Here is a 19,329-nt window from a genome sequence, read left to right as displayed (position 1 = left end):
AGGGGTCAGGATTGGGGCCAGGTCACTGAAATCTCTTTATTGCTGATCTGGATGAGGCCATCGAGGGCACCCTCAGTCAGTTCCCAGGTGAGCCCAAGCTGGGTGGCAATGTGGCTGTGCTGGAGGGCAGGAAGCTCTGCAGAGGGATCTGGCCAGGCTGGAGCCATGGGCCCAGCACAATGGGATGAGGTTCACCGAGGCCAAGGGCCACGTCCTGCCCTTGGCTCACAACCACCCCAAATCCCTGGCTGTACCCTGCCCCTGATCCCCACAGCCTGTCCTGTTTCCTTCATCCCTGCACTGCCAGGGACTCTCTGGGACAAGGGAGCTCTGCTCTGGGGATGGAGGGAGGTGCAGGTGCCCCCACTGGATTGGGAACCAGAACTCACCAGGTTTGTGTCCTTTGGGGGTCAGGAACTGGTGGGACTCAGAGCAGAGAAAGTTTCTCTTTATGGCCAACAGACCATGGTTGAAGAGGACACAATTCAATAACAATCATGCTCTTCCCTGAGCCATGTGCATGGTCCCAGCAGCATCTGACATGTCCACCATCTGCAAGTGATTTCCATACTAAAATATCTTTTAGAAAAATATGTTTCTGTGATAGATATAAACACAGTGAAGTTCTTGTATCAGGATGCCCATCCTGGAGTAGGGGCAAAGCAGCCTGAACAGTTCCTGATTTGCAAAGCTGTCAGTGGTACATGGAGAAGGGTTTCAGGCTGCTTTTGGTGTTGAGAAAATGCTTAAACCAGCCTGACTCATTTCAACTCCTCCTGTCCTGGCTGATCTCCCCTCTTTCCCCTTCCACCCATTGGCTTTTGTCTCCCCCCAGGCCGCCTGGTGAAGAGCCTGGCTCTGTGTTCTCCATCCCCTCCTCGCTGGCACTGCCAGGCTGGGATGAGGAGTCCCTCAGCCTTCCCTGCTCCGGGCTGGACAAGCCCAGCTCCCTCAGCCTCTGCTCACAGCCCAAGGGCTCCAGCCCCACCTTGGAGGCCCTTCCCAGGCCCTGCTCCAGCTGCCAGACATCTTTCCTGCCCTGGGGACCCCAAACCAGGCCCCAGTGACCTGGATAATCCATGTCCTTGATGTCCTGGTCACACAGCCCAGCCCCTTGTCCCTGTGTCAGGTTTTGGGGTTGATCTTGTGCAACATCCTTGGTGGAGGCTATGGCTCCAGGTGGGCCAGGGGGATACCAGGGGATATGGGACCCTGCTGAGCATGAGCTGTTCTGGACTTCCGGGGGGAACTTGTGAGGGCGAGCTGGGGCAAAGTGACCAACCCAGTGACCTCACACAGCCCTCCTGTGATGTCACAGCCAAATCTGCAATGTCATAGTCTGCTGTGTGATGTCATAGTCTGTCCTGTGATGTCAGTCCTCTTCAATGTGATATCACACCTGGCTCTGTGATGTCACAGAGACAGTCTATGATGCTGTAGTTGCTCAGTGACCTCACATAACCCACTCTGTAATGTCATAGCCCACTCTGTGACCTCATGTTCCCAGATGATGAATTGTCTACACCAGGTGAGCACTCACAATGCTGGTTCTCCAAAACCCCAGGCCTATGGAAACCACACAATGCCCACTGTGTGAGAAGGGGAACTGAAATTCACCAGCCTCAGTGTCCTGCCATCTCAGCCAGGCTGAATGGAACATTGGGTTCCAGAGAACCAGAGAACCCCAGGACAGAAAATGCATGGGTAAAGGGGAGGGGAAATATGTTAATGACTTTGGGGAAATGATTATCATATGTGTGTTTAGTCCAGGACAATCAATGCATATGTGTGCAAAATACAGAAAATGAACAGAAACCTTGCAGCACTCAGCATGAATGGCTTTGAGAGGACCTATCCACCGTGCATCTGGCCAAATAAAGAATGCCACTTCTTAATGGTACATTGGGGTTTTGGAGTTTTATTATTTTGCCAAATTTTTGGTAACAGTCCCACTCCCAAGGAAAGCTCTGTCTCCTGCTGGTCACAAACAGAGAAGAGCTGGTGGCAGATGTAGTGGTTGGAGGCTGCCTGAGGCAAAATAACCATGAAAAAACAGAGTTTCTAATATTCTATGAAAGAAAGAGGGGCTGCAACAAAACTTCATCACTGGAATTATGGAGGGCAGACGTTGGCTTATTCAGGGTGCAGATTTGGAGAGTACCAGATAAGACACTGACTTTTTAAGGGAAACAGTCCTTAAAAACAAAGGTGTCCAGGAATGATGGACACACCTCAAGAAAGAAAACTTGAGGGAGAAGGAGCAGCATCTGTGCCTCTGTGCTAAAGTTGAGCCAGCTTATTATTGTCCTGGCTGGGCAAAGAGCTTTTGTTAGAACTGAGGGAAAAAAGAGGGTGCATCTCCTTCGGACAGAAGATCAGGCATCTCAGGAATTGTTTAAGGATGTTGTTAGGTCATGCAGAAAGAAAAGTAGAGTGGTAAAAGGTCAATTAAAACATAACCCAGCCACTTGTGTAAAAAATACTAAAAAATGTTTTAAAACGAACCTAATAGCAAAAGGAGGGATAAGTAGAACATCTACTCTTTACTGGAGGCAGTGGGGAATACAATAGGTAAGATAAGGAAAAGCTGAGCCTGCTTAACACTTTCTTTGCCCCAATTTTCAAGAATAAGACAGGTTGTCCTCAGGACAAGTATTCTCCTGAGCTGGTAGTTCAGCACAGGGAGCAGAACAGCCCCCCTGTAATCCAGGAGGAAGCAGCTGGGGACCTGCTTAGCCACTCAGATGCTCACAGGTGTCTCTGGGAGCAGATGGGATCCATCCCAGGGGGATGAGGGAGCTGTGGATGAGCTCCCCAAGCTGCTCTCCATCATTCACCATCAGTGCTGGCTCAGCAGGGAGGTCCCAGAGGACTGGAGGTGCCAATGTGAGCCCATCCCCAAGAAGGGCTGGAAGGAGGAGCTGGGCAACTCCAGGCCTGTCAGCCTGACCTGGGTGCCCGGCAAGGTTATGGAACAGATCACCTTGAGTGCCATCACAGGGCACCCACGGGATGGTCGAGGGATCAGAGCCAGCCAGCGTGGATTTCAATATCTGCATTGATGATCTGCATGAGGGGATTGAGTCCAGCATCAGCAAATTTGCAGATGACACCAAGCTGGGTGTGAGTGTGGTTGTGCTGGAGGGTAGGAGGGCTCTGCAGAGGGCCCTTGACAGGCTGGATCCAGGGCCCAAATCCAAAAAGTTGAGGCTGAACAAGACCAAGTGCTGGGTCCTGCACTTTGGCCACAACAACCCCTGCAGTGCTACAGGCTGGGGACAGAGTCGCTGACCAAGTGCTGGGTCCTGCACTTTGGCCACAACAACCCCTGCAGTGCTACAGGCTGGGGACAGAGTCGCTGGACAGCGGCCAGGCAGAAAGGGACCTGGGGGCACTGATGGACAGCAGGCTGGACATGAGGCAGCAGTGTGCCCAGGTGGGCAAGAAGGCCAATGGCTCCTGGCCTGGATCAGGAATGGTGTGGCCAGCAGGAGCAGGGCAGGGATTCTTCCCCTGCACTCGGCACTGGTGAGGCCACACGTCGAGTGCTGTGTCCAGTTCTGGGCCCCCAATTTAGGAAGGCCATGGAGGGGCTGGAGCGTGTCCAGAGAAGGGCAACAAGGCTGGGAGGGGTCTGGAACACAAGTCCTGTGAGGAGAGCCTGAGGGAGCTGGGGTTGTTTATCCTGGAGAAGAGGAGGCTCAGGGAGACAAGGCAATATCAGGGCAGAGGTTGGACTTGATGATTTCCAAGGTCTTTTCCAGCCTTGCTGATTCTGTGACTCTCTGGAACCACCCTTGGAGCAGTTGCAGGAGGAGCCCTGGGCCTCCTCTTCAGGAGCTCCAGCAGCCCAGGTCCCTCAGCTTCTCCTGCCAGCCCCAAAGCCCATCCTGTCAATCCCGCAGAGCCTCTGCAGCCCCTCCTCAGTTCCCAGAACAGGGAGCCCCAGAGCCAGACACAGCAGCCCAGATGTGCCTCCCTGGCCTGGGGAGCCTCTGGCAAAGGAGCACTCGAGGCAGTGCAGGAGCCTGCAGACAATTCCTGCAGCACTTGCAGGATGATCCTGCTGCCCAAGGGACGTTCCCATGGTGCCAAGACAGGAACTGCAATGGGGAGTGGGGCCAGAAAGGAAAGAGCAAACAGGGATGGGCTGTTTGCAGGGGAGGGGACAGCAGTGCGCAATTGGAAGGTATTTGGGGCAGTAGAGAGGAAAGAAAGCAAAGAAAGGGAAGAAAGCAAATGAGGGTAGGGCTTGAGGCTAGCGGTGCAGAGGGGGGATGTTGTTGGCAGCTCCATGAGGATGCTCTGGGACGCTGCCCTGGGCTGTCCAGCGCACTGGGGATGGATCAGCCCCTGCTCTGCTGCTCCTTCCTGTCTGCCCCAGGGCCCTTGCAGAGCCCCAGCCATGCTGTTTGCATCCAGCCTGCCCACGGCCAGCCTGGGGCTGCTCACGGGGCTTTTCTGTGCTGAGCATTGGCCTAGGCATGTTCTTGAGAGAGCCTGGGCAAGGAGCCTGGAGCCCCCAGGCCCTGGGCTGAGGCGTCAGTGCTGCCCCAGCAGTGCCCATGGCCTGTCCCTGCTGCAGCCCCGGCACTGCCACCCCCAGGGCTCTGCCCGGCCCCAAGAGCACTCAGGCCCTGCAGCAACACCAGGGCCACCAGGGCAGCGGGGCAGGGCCACGGCAGCAGCACTGGCAACACCAACTTGGCACAAACAATGACATCACTTTGTAGAAAATATTTAAAATTTAAAGCAAAGATAAAGAACTTCCAAAATGAAACTTACACGAAGTATTGAAGATTGCTTTTATTACAAGTGATTTGCAGAAACTGGCCAGCAGTTTAGTGTTTCTGAAACCATCCAGTCATTAGCTTCCACACTGCAGCCTTGAGCTCCTGGTTCCTCAGGCTGTAGATGAGGGGGTTCAGGGCTGGAGGCAGCAGCGACTACAGAACTGACAGGGCCAGATCAAGGGATGGGGAGGAGATGGAGGAGGGCTTCAGGTAGGCAAATGTGTTAATGCTGAGGAACAGGGAGACCACAGCCAGGTGAGGGAGGCAGGTGGAAAAGGCTTTGTGCTGTCCCTGCTCAGAGGGGATCCTCAGCACAGCCCTGAAGATCTGCACATAGGAGAAAACCATGAACACAAAACAACCAAAACCTAAAGATGCACCAACCACAATGAGCCCAAGTTCCTTGAGATAAGATTTGGAGCAGGAGAGCTTGAGGATCTGGGGGATTTCACAGAAGAACTGGCCCAGGGCATTGCCGTGGCACAGGGGCAGGGAAAATGTATTGGCTGTGTGCAGCAGAGCAGTGAGAAAGGCACTGGCCCAGGCAGCTGCTGCCATGTGGGCACAAGCTCTGCTGCCCAGGAGGGTCCCGTAGTGCAGGGGTTTGCAGATGGACACGTAGCGGTCATAGCACATGACGGTCAGGAGGGAAACCTTTAATGAAATGAAAAACACAAAAAAAAAGAGCTGTGCAGCACATCCTGAGTAGGAGATGGTGCTGGTGTCCCAGAGGGAATTGTTCATGGCTTTGGGGACAGTGATGCAGATCATGCCCAAGTTGCTGAGGGCCAGGTTTAGCAGGAAGAAGAACATGGGCGAGTGCAGGTGGTGGCCGCAGGCTATGGCGCTGATGATGAGGCCATTGCCCAGGAGGGCAGCCAGGGAGATGCCCAGCAAGAGGCAGAAGTGCAGGAGCTGCAGCTGCCGCGTGTCTGCTAATGCCAGCAGGAGGAAGTGCCTGATGGAACTGCGGTTGGACATTTGCTGTCTCTGGCCATTGGGAACTGTTCATGGAGAAAAGTCAGTGACCGGTTAGGAGAAACTTCTTCCAGCAAAATCAAAGCCTTTTCCCACAGACCCTTCTCCTGTAACACTCTGATACCCTTTATAATTTCCAGCAGATTTTCCTTCAGCTCCAAGTGTGGAGCCCTGGCTGGTGCTTCCTGACTGGGACTTCAGGTTCAGGGCAGGTACACACAGAGGTTTTTATAGTTCAGCCTTGCTGTGCAGACATAGGAGAGGGACAGGGACCTGTCCTCGTGTTCCTCTTTGAATCTCTGTTAACACAGAAGGCCCTGTCAGCATCTCCCCTCCCACTGCCACAGAACAGGAATGGTAAAGTCTCTTTAAATGTACTAGTGTTATTTACAGCTTTTCTTCATCTCCCCTACTGATTATTTTTGGATGTCAGAAACTCTTTGCATTTCTGCTGCCCTCAGGGAGAACCATGAGTTCTCTGAGGCAAGGTGGTGAGTGGAGAGGGAGGGAGGGAGGTCTGTCACCCTGTCCTGTTCCTGGATTCTCTGAGCTTTCACCTTTCCCAGACAGAGGATGATCACCCTCCCATGTTTCCTTTAAAAGCCATCCTGACATTGCTGAGAGCAGATGGATCCCCACAGTCCACCAAATGTCCATCCCCTTCTCAAGGTCTCAGCCCCACGTTTGTACCCAGGGACAGACAGAGCTCATTTCACCAACCCAACAGCATTTTCTCATCACAGACCTTCTTTGTCTCACCATGGGACTTTTAGATAACACAGAGATGCTACAGGACAGGTTTGTATCCTGGAGGAAAGCTCAAAGCTTGGACTGAAATTTCAGGGATATTCCAGGTGTCCTTCTGATGGCATTGGATTGAGGGAGATGCAGCTCCTTCCCTGGCTGCCCTGACCGCATTGCCCAGAGCCAGGCACTGGGGACAGCATCACCCTCAGCCAGCTGTGCCCCCTCCAGAGCCCCCAGGGCCGGGCAGCTGCTCCCAGCCCTGTGCTCTGCCGAGGGAACTGGGCCCGGGACTGCAGAGCTGCCCCACGGCTCTGCTGCAGCTCTGCCTGCACAGGAGGGGCTGCACGCCTTGGAGCCCCAGCCCTGAGGGCAGAGGCTGGGCTGGGGCACAGGAGGGAGGGGGCTTGTTCAGAGGGAGGGGCTGCACTGGAGGGGATCCTCTGGGCATCTCTAAGCTCTCCCTGCCACAGCATTGCTGGGGTTTGTTTTCTCTGATTGCCCAATCTTCTCTCTGCTTGCTGGAGATTTCCCTCCTGCAGGTATTTCCCTGTGCCTGATCTCTCCCTGACAGAACTCACAGACCCCAAATCTCTGTGCCCTCTCCTTGGCCCTACAGAACCCTGCCTGTTTGCAGGGCACTGGCTGGGGCAGGTTCTGTTTGCAGGTGGGACAAAGGACAGCTCAGACTGAGCCTGATGGGTCCAGCAAAGGGGATGCTGGTGCTGTCCATGGGCAGAGTGGCTGAAAATACATTAGGGATCTCCTGTGAATCTACGGAACACTAAAATAACAGTTCCAATGTCTCAGGAACTTTTAAAATTTCATAAATAATAATTCAGAACTAATCTTTAATATTAATCCTCCTGCTCCCTGCCATTTTTCAATATTAGGAAACGGAATACAAAGTCTTTGGAAATGTCCTAATTTTTAATGAAATCCTTGGGTTGGAAATATTTTATGACTGACCAGCATTCCTCAGCATGTCAAAGCTTCATGAGCATTTCACATCCCCTGCACCAGAAATATTCAGAGATTTACTTACAGAGTCTGGAGGCATTGGGATGTACCAGCTTTAGGAGATGGCTCCAGGGGCTGCAGCTGCCTTGTCCATCAGCCAGAGGTTCCTGTGCCAAGGGCTGGCAGTGATTGTGCCCCAGCACTTCTCAGCACCTTCCCAGCTCTGAGTGATTGAAGCTCTCTGTGCGTCTCTGCTGCACCCAGGGTGGCTGCAGGCAGTGCCCCAACCCTGCTGGGCTGGTAGAGCAGCTGCTCCTCAGGAGAAATGTCTTTGTCAAGCTCTTCTTGGTTTTCAAGGAGCTGCCTCTGTGCCAGAAGCCCAGCCCAACTCAGCAGCACAGACACAGCACAAGGACTTTAATGACCCTCTTGGGGATTTGGTGTTCTTTACATCAGAACCAGTCCCTTAGGGTGTCTTCAAAAAATTTCAAAAGAACTCAAACTTAAATTGAAATTCTGTAGTTTATTGAATTTTTTTTGGGTCCCACTGAGGAACTCAACTCAGAAAGTGTCCCCACGTTCCAGTCAGAGCAGAACACTGGAGGCAGTGATGACAGCTGGGGACAAACAAGGCCAAGGTGTCTCTGGTGCTGAGCAAAGCTGGATGTGTTTGAGGAATGCAAAGGGCCAAGGCCTGAGCCCCAGCCCCTGGCCAGGCAGATGCTGTCCCTCCCTCCTTGCTCAGGGCTCTTGCCGGGATGGGCACTGGCATGTGGGGATGTGCAATGGCAAGGGCAGGAGCATGGGGCGGCCCCTGCCAGGCTGCTGAGCAGGGACAAGGAGGCAATGAGGCCCCAGGCCTGCAAGGGTCACTTGTCTCCTGCTCCTGCCTCAGGCCCAGGCCCAGCAGCCATGGCCAAAGTGCTGCCCAAGTTGGCTCTGGCAGGGCTGTCTTGCAGCTGTTGCACATGCCTGTGCCCTGTGCAGGCCAGGCTGTGCTACGGTGTCCCTGCCCTGCGCCTCTGTCCCTGCATCCCCCGGCTGCCCCACCTGGCTGGCCCCTTCCTTTGCTGACAGCTCTGCCTCCTGCCTGCCTCTGCCTGCCCACACAAAGCCTAGGGCTGACCCAGACTCCTTCTGGGGGCCATGTTGCACCCCAGCCCTGCCCTAGGAGGGAAATTCCTTTCTCTCTGGGTCCTGTCTGGCGCTCCCTACCTGCCCTTTGCATTAATTCTTTATCTGTGTGTTCTCTGCTATGTCAAAAGGAGCCACCATCTCTGAAACCACTGTTCAGTCCCTCCGAGGATTCTTCTCTGCTGTCCTCAGTCTCCACCCCACTGAACAGAGAGCTCCACTGTCCCTATATTGTGCTCATGTGCTTGAGGCCTCCAAACCCCACCTTGGGAGATCGATGGGCCCTCTCCAAGGTAATGGCAAATGAAAACATTCTGCTCATAGTCTAAGAAAATCACCTCAGGACAAGATCAGTCAGACCTTTGTGTCCTGGCTACTTTTGCCTTGGAGCAATCCTTGGATAGATGGGATTTTTTAGGCCGAATTTCAGTTTTGCCCATGGGCACTTCGATGTGAACAATGATTCTCTTCCATTGGAAGGAAAACAGACGCCCAGTGTTTCAGGGGCAGATGAGCGGCAGCAACCAAGGGCCAAGACGAGCCAGACCTTTCTGGAATTGCAGCTTGTGCCTGAGAGAAATCCTTGGATACACATAATTTGGGAGATAGAATACAAGTTTTGGCCAGTGGTCTCTTGATGAAAAGGCCGTTTCTTTTCCATTTGAAGGAAAGCAGAGAGCCCCAGGGTTTGATGGTAGATGAGAAGCAGCTCCTGGGAGGCCAAGCCAGCCAAACTCGTCTCTCCTGGCAGCTTTTTATTGGGACCTATCCTTGGATATATGAAATTTAGGGGCCAAATCTCAAATTTGGCCACGGCCCCTGGACGAGGAGACTGTTCTATTTCCATCACAAGGAAGGCAGAAAGCCCCAGTGTTTCAGGGGTAGATGACAGGTGGCCATCAGAGCCCACAGCGCCAGCCAGAGCTGGCAGATTTTGTCTGGGAGAAACCCTTCATATAGTGAATAGTTTAGGAGGAGTAGCAATTTTGGCCATGGAGGAATAAGAAGATTCTTTTCCATAGGAAGGAAAGCACAGAACCCCAGTGCTTCAGGGGCTGATGAACTGCAGGCACCAGAGACCAAGGCCAGCCAGACCTGTTTGTAATGGAAGCTTTTGTGTAGGGGCAATAATTGGATATCGGACTTCTGGTGGTAGAAACCCAATTTCAACCATGGGCACCTGGTGAAGGATGGTTCTTTTCCCTTAGGATGGAAAGGGCAGAGCCCCAGTGTTTCAAGGCAGAATTCAGGCAACCACCAGAAGCCAAGGCCAGCCAGACCTGTCTGTACTGGGAGATCTTGTCTGGGAGAAAAAACCCTTGAATGCAGGAATGTTGGAGGACAAGTACCAGTTTTGGTCATGGGTGCTTGTGCAGGAGGGATATTTCTTTTCTTCCACAGGAAGGAAAGCACAGAGCCCCAGTGTCTGAAGGCAGGTGAGACCCAGCTCTCAAGAAGACAAGGTCAGCCAGACGGGTTGTAATGGCAGCTTTTATGTGGGAGAAATCCCTGGATATTGGGAATTTTGGAGGGGGAATCCCATTTTGGCCATGGATGCTTGAATGAGAAGAGCAGTTCTTTCCCATTTGAAGGAAAGCCCAGAGCCCCAGGGTTTCAGGGGTACAAGAGAAGAGACCCTCGACATGCCAAGGGCAGTTGGAGCAGTCAGGCCAAGCCAACCAGACCTGTTCCCTATTTTCTTGTTTCCATGGGGCCCTGCAGTGTCACAGTGGTGGTGTCATATTTGATCCTTGCTTCCATGAGGCCCAGATGTGTCACACTGGCCTCTTGTTTCCATGGGGCTCCAGTGTCACAATCGTCCCTGGCTTCCATGAGGCCTTGCAGTGTCACAGGGGTCTCCTTGGTACCACAGTGTCAAAATGGTCCCTTGGTTCCATGGGGACTCACAATGTCAGAAGGGCCTCCTTGGTTCCATGAGGCCCTGCAGAGCCCCTTGATTCAACGAGGCCTCCAAGTGTCACCATGGCCTCCAGGATTCCATGAGGCCCCACAATGTCCCAATGGACCTTTGATTCCATGGTGTCCTGCACTGTTCCATGAATCCTTAGTTCCATGGGGCCCTGGAGTGTCACAACGGCCTCCTTGGTTCCATGGTGCCACACAGTGTGACAACTGCCCCTTGGCCTGCCAAGACTTCATAGTGTCACAATGGTTCCTTGCTTCCATGAGGCCTTGCAGTGTCACAATGGTCTCCATGATCCCATAAGGCCTTGCAGTGTCACAACAGACCATTGGTTTCATGGAGCCCCATAGTGTCACTGTGGTCCCTTTGGCTCCACAAGTGTCTGAAGTGCCACAATAACTCTTTGGTTTCTCAAGGCCACCAAGTGTAAAAATGGCCTCCATGGTTGCATGAGGCTCTCCTCTATCACAATGGCTCATGGTTACATGACGCCACAGAGTTTAAAAAGGGACCCTTGGTTCCATCAGGCCTTGCTGTGTCACAATGGACTTCTGGTTCCATGAGCTCTCACACTGCCAGCAGCAGTCTCCTTGGTGCTGCAGTGTCACCATGGACCCTTTGTTCCATGAGGTTCCTCTGTAGAACACAGTCACCTTGGTTCCGTGAGGTTCTGCAGTGTCACAATGGACCCATGGTTCCACCAGGCATTGCTGTGTCACAATGGCTCCTTGGTTCCAAGAGGTTTCTCAGGATCACAATGGTCTCCTTGGATCTGCAGTATCACAATGGACCCTTTGTTCAATGAGGCCCCAATGTGCCAAAATGGATTTTGGTTCCATGGGGTTCTGCTGTGTCACCATGAACCCTTAATTCCATGAGTTTGCACAGTGTCACAGCTGACTCCTTGGTTCTGTGAGGCCCCACTGCCACCAAATCTCTGAGATATCCGAAAAAGTCTCCTTAACAGTCATTTGCTATTTGAGAGGGAATCATGTATTCAGGCCTGAGGTCCAACATGGGATAACTCCTAACCCTATGTGGACATGTAATTCTACCAGTATGTTGCTTTTATACAGTCCCTAAATGTGAATTACAATTTACCAACTTCCATAAAATCAAACCCAACTTTCTAGATTCACTCCTTCTTTTCACTATTCCTGCCCCCTTGAGCCAGATGTCTTCTTCTCTTCCAGCCATCCTTGTTGTGAAAGCAGCCCCTGCATGCCTTCTTCCTGTGCTGGAAGTTCACAGGCAGGGTAAAAATGGAATGAAGTCTTTTGGTATCAGCCCTAGGCTTTGTGTGGGCAGGCAGAGGCAGGCAGGAGGCAGAGCTGTCAGCAAAGGAAGGGCCCAGCCAGGTGGGGCAGCCGGGGGATGCCAAGAGCCTGCAGGGACAGAGGCGCAGGGCAGGGACACCGTAGCACAGCCTGGCCTGCACAGGGCACAGGGATGGGCAGCAGCTGCAAGACAGCCCTGCCAGAGCCAACTTGGGCAGCACTTTGGCCATGGCTGCTGGGCCTGGGCCTGAGGCAGGAGCAGGAGACAAGTGACCCTTGCAGGCCTGGGGCCTCATTGCCTCCTTGTCCCTGCTCAGCAGCCTGGCAGGGGCCGCCCCATGCTCCTGCCCTTGCCATTGCACATCCCCACATGCCAGTGCCCATCCCAGCAAGAGCCCTGAGCAAGGAGGGAGGGACAGCATCTGCCTGGCCAGGGGCTGGGGCTCAGGCCTTGGCCCTTTGCATTCCTCAAACACATCCAGCTTTGCTCAGCACCAGAGACACCTTGGCCTTGTTTGTCCCCAGCTGTCATCACGGCCTCCAGTGTTCTGCTCTAACTGGAACCTGGGGACACTTTCCCAGTCGTGTCCATCTGTGGGACTCATTAAAACTTCAAGAAACTTCAGAGTTTCATTTTAAATTTGAGTTCTTGAGAAGTTTTTTGAGCACTCTCTTAGGGACTGGGCTGATATAAACAACACCAAATTCTTAAGAGGCTCATTAAAGTCCTTGTGCTGTGCCTGTGCTGCTGAGCTTTAAAGGAACAGCTCTTCCCAGCACCAGCTCCTCTCCCAGCCCAGCAGGGCTGAGGGCTCTGCCTGCAGGCACTGAGGGGACAGGAGCCAGGTAGAGACAGGCTGAAGGCAATCAGGATTGGGAAGACATTGAGCTGAGACTTCACTCGGAGAAAGATCTTCACAGCCCTTTGCATGGTGAGTGTGTGGGTGCAGGGCAATGTCCCCTGTGCTCCTGGGGGGATCTCCTGAAGCTGACCCAGGACAGGACTGATGTGACTGTAAGGATGGCTCTGCTGCTGTTTCTGCTTTGCGGGAGGATGTGCTGCAGAGCGGGGCTGCCCTGGGCACCGTCAGAGGGACAGGGCAGGACGGCTCCTGCTGCCAGGGATGGCTGCAGGGGGTGAAGCTGGGGCTGCAGCCAGGGCTGCCCAGAGCTCCAGCTCATGCCCAGGGTAGCTTTACATGAGCTCATTCAGGGCAGGAGTTTCCTGCTTGGGTCTCTGCTTTCCTGAATCTGTACTCCCACTTTTCCCTGGCTCAGCTTGGTGGCAATAGAAAATTAACTGTGCAGGTTAGAGCAGGGGCTGTGACTCTTAAACCATCAACCTGAGGATTCCTGGGCACCTCAGCAAGTGCCTGCACCTACCCAGTCTCCAGATCCATGCAGCATCACCTTTCCATGGTGCCCAGGCTGGGGAAGCTACTCTTTAATCCCTGCAGGGCCCAGCAGCTGCAGGGCAGGGCCGGCCCAGGGGCTGGGCTGGGCTCTGGCATCTCTGGCAGGGAAGGAGCCCGGGGCCACAGGAGCAGCTCGGGCTGGGACAGCTCCAGCAGCAGAGCCGTGGGCAGGGAGGGAGGGAGGCAGTGCGGAGGGAAGCCCTGCTGCAGGGCAGATGTGGGACCTGCCGGGCCTGCCCTGCAGGGCACACACTGCCCTGAGGAGCACAGCTCTTGTGTCCCCTCACAGGCAGCACAGCCCTCAGCCCGGGGGCTCGGGGCCCTCAGTCCCTCCTGGGCCGGCACAGCAGCCCCAGAGATAAAGGGCATCTCTGCGGCCATGTGCCCATTCCCTGCTGACCGGGGCCTGAGGGCCACTGTCCTGCCCTGCTGCTGCCTGGCAGGGGCTGGCCAGGGCTGGCCAGGGAAAGGCTTTTCCTCAGGCCCGGCTCTCTCTCTCTGTCTCCTTGCCTTGCCCAGGTGCTGCTGCCATTGCTGAGGGGCTCTCTGCAATGGCAGTTCCAGCTGCAGGGCCAGGCCCAGCCCTTGGGCTCCTCCTGTGTAGGCTGAGCACAGCAATGGGGTGTCCCAGCTCCCTGTGCCCGGGCAGCTCTGGGCAGGGCAGCCTGGGAGGCTGGCAATGAGCCCACTCTCCTGACTCTGGGAAAGGCAGGAGCCACTTTGTGTGCCAGGGATCCCTCTGCTCTCAGCAGTGTCTCCTGGCTGTCCAGGGTAACACGGGACTGGATCTCAGAAAGGTGCAAGTGCAGGGCAGCTGGAACAGGAGAGAGGGACAGAGCAGCTCCCCTCAGTCTGCACTAAGCTAACCCTCCTGCCTCTCTGGACTCTCTGTTCTCCCCAGGTGCAGCAGAATCCCTCGTTCTGCCTTCTGTTATCCCCATCCCTTCACCCAGGCAGTTCTGCAGCCTTACAGGAAGATTCTTTATCCAAGCCTGAACACCAGGACTGGGCCCTGCTCTCACTGTTCCCCTGCTCTGGCTGGGGTTCAGGGCTGACTCCCAGGTGTGCTGCAGGCCAAGGTCCAGCTCCTCACACAGCATTGGCCAGCAGCAATCAGGGCTCCAGCAACAATGGTGAAGGAAGATCTCCTAGACATACACAAGGGGGAGGTGCTTAGTGGGAAGAAAGAGGCTGCGACAAAGAGTTTTGAATTTCTGTGAGAAATTTCCCCTCCATTGCCCTGTCTTTCCTCCTTCTGCACGTTGAAATATGCAGACACAGGAAATGTCCAACAGCAGCTCCATCAGGCACTTCCTCCTGCTGGCATTGGCAGACACGCGGCAGCTGCAGCTCCTGCACTTCTGCCTCTTGCTGGGCATCTCCCTGGCTGCCCTCCTGGGCAACGGCCTCATCATCAGCACCGTAGCCTGCGGCCACCACCTGCACACGCCCATGTTCTTCTTCCTGCTCAACCTGGCCCTCAGTGACCTGGGCTCCATCTGCACCACTGTCCCCAAAGCCATGAACAATTCCCTCTGGGACACCAGCACCATCTCCTACTCAGGATGTGCTGCACAGGTTTTTTTCTTCCTTTTCTTTATCACAGCAGAATTTTCCCTCCTGACCATCATGTGCTACGACCGCTATGTGTCCATCTGCAAACCCCTGCACTACGGGACCCTCCTGGGCAGCAGAGCTTGTGCCCACATGGCAGCAGCTGCCTGGGCCAGTGCCTTTCTCAATGCTCTACTGCAAACAGCCAATACATTTTCCCTGCCCCTGTGCCACGGCAATGCCCTGGGCCAATTTTTATGTAAGGTCCCCCAGATCCTCAAGCTCTCCTGCTCACATTCCACATTCAGAAAAATTTGGATTTCATTGTTTGTTACCCGTTTAGGTTTTGGTTGTTTTGTGTTCATTGTTTTCTCCTATGTGCAGATCTTCAGGGCTGTGCTGAGGATCCCCTCTGAGCAGGGACGGCACAAAGCCTTCTCCACCTGCCTCCCTCACCTGGCCGTGCTCTCCCTGTTTATCAGCACTGCCTTTTTTGCCTACCTGAAGCCCCCCTCCATCTCCTCCCCATCCCTGGATCTGGCCCTGTCAGTTCTGTACTCAGTGGTGCCTCCAGCCCTGAACCCCCTCATCTACAGCCTGAGGAACCAGGAGCTCAAGGCTGCGGTGTGGAGACTAATGACTGGAAAATTTAGAAAACATTGAACTGGTTGCCAATTTCTGCATATCTCTTGTAATAAAAGTGATATTTGGAAGTTTTTGTAGGATTGGTATTTTCCCCCTCTGTTTTAATTTTTAATATTCTCCCAAAACCAAGGCCATTGTTTCTACCATTTCTAATTTTCTTTCTCTCCACCTTCCTAGTGCCCCCAGACTGTGTCAACATGAACTGTGTTCTCAGTGGCGTTAGATGAAATAAAGGATCTCTCAGCAGAATTTTCACCAGAGATCTCGCTTTGTTTCTTCTCTGGAGCTGCAGCAGCAATGTCTGTGTGCAGAGCTGGGGCAGATCAGGGCTGGCACAGCAGCTGTGCCCAGCAGCAGCAGCACTTGGTGTTGCCAGTGCTGCTGCCGTGGCCCTGCCCCTCTGCCCTGGTGGCCCTGGTGTTGCTGCAGGGCCTGAGTGCTCTCGGGGCCAGGCACAGCCCTGGGGGTGGAAGTGCCGGGGCTGCAGCAGGGACAGGCCATGGGCACTGCTGGGGCAGCGCTGACGCCTCAGCCCAGGGCCTGGGGGCTCCAGGCTCCTTGCCCAGGCTCTCTCAAGAACACGCCCAGGCCAATGCTCAGCACAGAAAAGCCCCGTGAGCAGCCTCAGGCCGGCCGTGGGCAGGCTGGGGGCAAACAGCATGGCTGGGGCTCTGCAAGGGCCCTGGGGCAGACGGGAACGAGCAGCAGAGCAGGGGCTGATCCATCCCCAGTGCGCTGGACAGCCCAGGGCAGCGTCCCAGAGTGTCCTCATTCATAGCTGACAATAACATCACCCTGCTGCAGCCCTGGCCTCTCCCCCAGCTCACACAGGTGCCCCATCCTTGCAGGCACAGGCACGGCAGCACTGGCTCAGGAGCCTCTGTTTGCATTGCACAGAGCACAGGGAGCACCCCCATGCTGTTGCTGTGGGGACATGAACCTGAGGGAGCACAAATGGCATCAGCCCCTGGGGCCAGCAAGGGCTGGGGGACACCAGGGAAACCACTCAGATTTTTCCTGGCCTCTGCAGTCAGCCAGAAAGTTTGTTCCCATCAGCTGGGAGTTTCCTGTCCCACTGCAGACGCTGTTGCTCAGAGCCAGGGCTGCCTGGCAGCCACCCCCAAACTGCCTCAAGCATTTCCTTGGCTTCACCTTTGCTTTCTCTCCTCTTTCCTGATCCAGATTTCTTCCTATTGCCCATCCCTGTCCCCTCCCCTGCAAACAGCCCATCCCTGTTTGCCCTTTCCTCTCTGGCCCCACTCCCCATGGCAGTTCCTGGCTTCAACGTTCCTCGGAACCTCCCTTGGGCAGCAGGATCATCCTGCAAGTGCTGCAGGAATTGTCTGCAGGCTCCTGCACTGCCTCGAGCTGCTCCTTTGCCAGAGGCACCCCAGGCCAGGGGGGCACATCTGGGCTGCTGTGTCTGGCTCTGGGGCTCCCTGTTATGGGCACTGAGGAGGGGCTGCAGAGGCTCTGCGGGATTGATAGGATGGGCTTTGGGGCTGGCAGGAGAAGCTGAGGGACCTGGGCTGCTGGAGCTTCTGCAGAGGAGGCCCAGGGCTCCTCCTGCAACTGCTCCAAGGGTGGTTCCAGAGAATCACAGAATCAGCAAGGCTGGAAAAGACCTTGGAAATCATCAAGTCCAACCTGTGCCCTGACACTGCCTTGTCTCCCCTGAGCCTCCTCTTCTCCAGGATAAACAACCCCAGCTCCCTCAGGCTCTCCTCACAGGACTTGTGTTCCAGACCCCTCCCAGCCTTGTTGCCCTTCTCTGGACACGCTCCAGCCCCTCCATGGCCTTCCTAAATTGGGGGCCCAGGAATGGACACAGCACTCGACGTGTGGCCTCACCAGTGCCGAGTGCAGAGGAAGAATCACTGCCCTGCTCCTGCTGGCCACACCATTCCTGATCCAGGCCAGGAGCCATTGGCCTTCTTGCCCACCTGGGCACACTGCTGCCTCATGTCCAGCCTGCTGTCCATCAGTGCCCCCAGGTCCCTTTCTGCCTGGCTGCTGTCCAGCCACTCTGTCCCCAGCCTGTAGCACTGCAGGGGGTGTTGTGGCCAAAGTGCAGGACCCGGCACTTGGTCTTGTTCAACCTCACCTTGTTGGATTTGGGCCCTGGATCCAGCCTGTCCAGGGCCCTCTGCAGAGCCCTCCTGCCCTCCAGCACAACCACACTCACACCCACCTTGGTGTCATCTGCAGATTTGCTGATGCTGGAATCAGTCCCGTCATGCAGATCATCAATGCAGATATTGAAATCCACGCTGGCTGGCTCTGATCCCTCGACCATCCCGTGGGTGCCCTGTGATGGCACTCAAGGTGATCTGTTCCATAACCTTGCCGGGCACCCAGGTCAGGCTGACAGGCCTGGAGTTGCCCAGCTCCTCCTTCCAGCCCTTCTTGGGGATGGGCTCACATTGGCACCTCCAGTCCTCTGGGACCTCCCTGCTGAGCCAGCACTGATGGTGAATGATGGAGAGCAGCTTGGGGAGCTCATCCACCAGCTCTCTCATCCCCCTGGGATGGATCCCATCTGCTCCCAGAGACACCTGTGAGCATCTGAGGGGCTCAGCAGGTCCCCAGCTGCTTCCTCCTGGATTACAGGGGGGCTGTTCTGCTCCCTGTGCCCACCCACCAGCTCAGGAGAACACTTGTCATGAGGAGAACTTGACTTATTCTGGAAAACTGAGGCTCATAAGGGGTTAAATACCTCAACCTTACCCTCATATTCGGTAACCATATCTCCCCCAATAATGAATAGAGGTTGTCCTTGTACCTCCTTTTGCCATTAATATATTTATAGAAACATTTTTATTATCCTTCACGGAATTGGCCTGGTTTAGCCTTAAGGTTTCACCTCTCTAATTTTCTTTCTGAATAACCTAACAACACCCTTAAACATTTCTTGAGTTACCTGCCTCTCTGTCCAAAGGTGATGCACCTTCTGTTTTGCCCCAAGTTCCTGCAAAAGGCCCATCACATACAGAACATCACCTGTTGGCTGAAGTACGCCTCAGAGGAGGAAAATACAAGAGTCTATAAATTAAAAGAGGGAAAGCAAGCTAGCAAACTGAAAGAAGAAGAAGAGGCTGGGAAGGCTAACAAAAACTGGGACCCCCTTGACCACTTACCTCCTCCTACCCTTGCAGTACCTCAAATCGTTCCTCCAATTCCTCTTGCTGTGGACCCAATTCCTCCTCCTCTCCCAGCTCTCATTCCTTTACCACCTCCTTACCCAGTTATACCTCCAACACCTTCCCCTCAACCCTCTCCTTACTCTCTTTACCCTTCACTGCTGTCCCCTTACCTCGACCATCTCATGCACCCCTTATTCACCAGCAAGTTCCTGCTCTACCTCCCCACCACGAACGAGAAGCCAAACAACATCTCAGAATCTCATGCCCAAGAGTGAAGTTAACCAGTCAGCCTCCACAGCTGATGTTTTACCACTCGGAAAAGTGGCTGAAGTGGAAAAATTGTTCCCCCTTAGAGAAGTTCCCATGTGCAGGGTGGCCAGTGAGACTGGATTTCTAAACGCTCCCTTGACTGTGTCCAAAGTTAGAAACTTTAGGAAGAATTGGGAAATTTTGTGGAAGACTCAGTAGGAACAGCAAATCAAATTGATCCATTTTCAGGCCCTAATATTTATGCATGGGGAGAATTGAACTCCATCTTAAACATCCTATTTTCCCCAGAAGAGACTCAATTAATAAGAACTGCAGGAATGAACATTTGGGAGCCCCCAGGTGACCAAAAAAAGCCTTTAGTGAAGCCTGACTGGGACCCTAATCAAGAAGAGGGCAGATGGAATATGAAAGATTACAGGTCCCTGATGACCAGAGGGATAAAAGAATCAGTCCCTAGAGGGAGTAATACCAGGTTAGCGTTTGACAGCACCC

General features: G+C 54.3%; 1 pseudogene; it reads right to left on the bottom strand.

Moving 5' to 3' along the window:
- Positions 1–4,913: 4,913 nt before the first annotated feature.
- On the bottom strand, positions 4,914–5,399 carry LOC128947352 (olfactory receptor 14J1-like; annotated as a pseudogene).
- Between the last annotated feature and the right edge of the window lie 13,930 nt (positions 5,400–19,329).

Source organism: Melozone crissalis, unplaced genomic scaffold, assembly GCF_028551555.1.
Source record: "Melozone crissalis strain CALT ecotype California unplaced genomic scaffold, PUWL_Pcris_2 ptg000096l_1, whole genome shotgun sequence".
NCBI classification, from domain to species: Eukaryota; Metazoa; Chordata; class Aves; order Passeriformes; family Passerellidae; genus Melozone; species Melozone crissalis.
The sequence above is the reverse complement of the archived record's forward strand: the minus strand, read 5'-3'. Positions and strand labels throughout refer to the sequence as shown.